This window comes from Chionomys nivalis, chromosome 12, assembly GCF_950005125.1.
Source record: "Chionomys nivalis chromosome 12, mChiNiv1.1, whole genome shotgun sequence".
Classification (NCBI taxonomy): Eukaryota; Metazoa; Chordata; class Mammalia; order Rodentia; family Cricetidae; genus Chionomys; species Chionomys nivalis.
Window position 1 is genome coordinate 35,960,353 of NC_080097.1, and position 1,716 is coordinate 35,962,068.

Sequence of the window (1,716 nt, forward strand, 5' to 3'; positions counted from 1 at the left end):
CTGAGTCATCTCCCCAGTTCCTCTATTTCCATAGATTCTAACAAAACTCTTGGCCCAGAAAAATCTGGCAGGAGCTACTTACCAAGGTAACCTGATGTTCCTACTATGCTTGGAAGAATTGACGTGGGGTCTGGGACTCCCTCATGACTTTTCTGACCTCTCCAAAGGAAGGTCGAATTCTGGGCTTCATAGATGAATTCATCCTGGATAGTAGAAGAGGATGCAAAGGGAGAGGGGTCTTAACTTTTTTGTTCTATTTTGGATAAAGGTATCCATGAGGAAAAAAACAGGTCCCAGCTTGGACCAGAGAGGTGGTCTGGTAATTTCTTCTGGTTCTGTGTTCAGGGAAATGAAGGAGGCTCCCAGGCAGAGGGTTCTTATCTTTGTTAAGAAATCTGTGAACCTGCAGAGATGGAGAAACAGGAAGTGTGTATTGACTTGATAATGCTGCTGCAGTGAAACAGCGCTGATAGGGTAGCTTGAGCGACAGAAACTTACTTTCTCAGAAAGATTGTCAAGGTCAGTATGGCTCCAGAGGTGGACCTCTCTTGGTGTAGAAGAGAATGATTGAAAGACAGACAGGCAGAGACAGACAGACAGACAGATACAAAAACAGAAAAGCTGGGGTTGGGTGGTCTGGGCTCTCTGAGCTTCTGGGCTACAGCACCACATCTCAGAAACTCAGTATGTTTGTCATATATGGTTAAATGGAGAGGCAGAGTTATTGCATGCAGCTGAACAAGGAGTCGCAGTTTTTACAAACAGATAAACAAGGAGATGAGGTTTATGGTAAACAGCTGCATCAAGGAGACAGGCTTAGCTAACTTCAGTGGGCGCAGGCTCTGTAGGAGAGCATATCTGGGGTAAAAGCGTGGTGGACATTTTCTGCACACACCGTCTGCATCTGCACTTGGACTGGGAGGAAAGACTTTGCCATTTCCCTTAGCCTAGTCTGGGGAAGGCTTTGACATTTTCCCATGGGTCTGGGGCCTTGGGGTCTGTCTTAGTTAGGGTTTCTACTGCTGTGAAGAGACACCACGATCATGGCAACTCGTATAAAAGAAAACATTTAATTGAGGTGGCAGCTTACAGATCAGAGATTCAGTTTATTATCATCATGATGTGGAGCACAGCAGCATGATGGAAGGCATGGTGCTGTGTAGACAGAAGTTTCTGTCCCTCTGGTTCTGCAGCCATTCAGAGCCAAGTAAACACACTGAGGCTTATATTAATTATAAACTGTTTGATCTATTGCTCAGACTTATTACTAAGTAGCTCTTACATTTTAAGTTAACCCATAATTCTTTTTAAATTGATTTTATTGAGCCATACATTTTTCTCTGCTCCTCTCTCTTACTCGCCCCTCCCCTTCAGCCCTCTCCCATGGTCCCCATGCTCCCAGTTTCACTCAGGAGATCTTGTCTTTTTATACTTCCCATGTAGATTAGATCCATGTATGTCACTTTTAGGGTCCTCATTGTTGTCTAAGCTCTCTGGGATTGTTATTTGTAGGCTGGTTATCTTTGATGTATGTTTAAAAACCACTTATGAGTACATATGATAATTGTCTTTCTGGGTCTGGGTTACCTCACTCAATATGATGTTTTCTAGCTTCATCCATTTGCCTACAAATTTAAGATGTCATTTTTTTTCTGCTATGTAGTAATCCATTGTATAAATGTACCACATTTTTTTTTATCCATTCTTCGGTCAAGG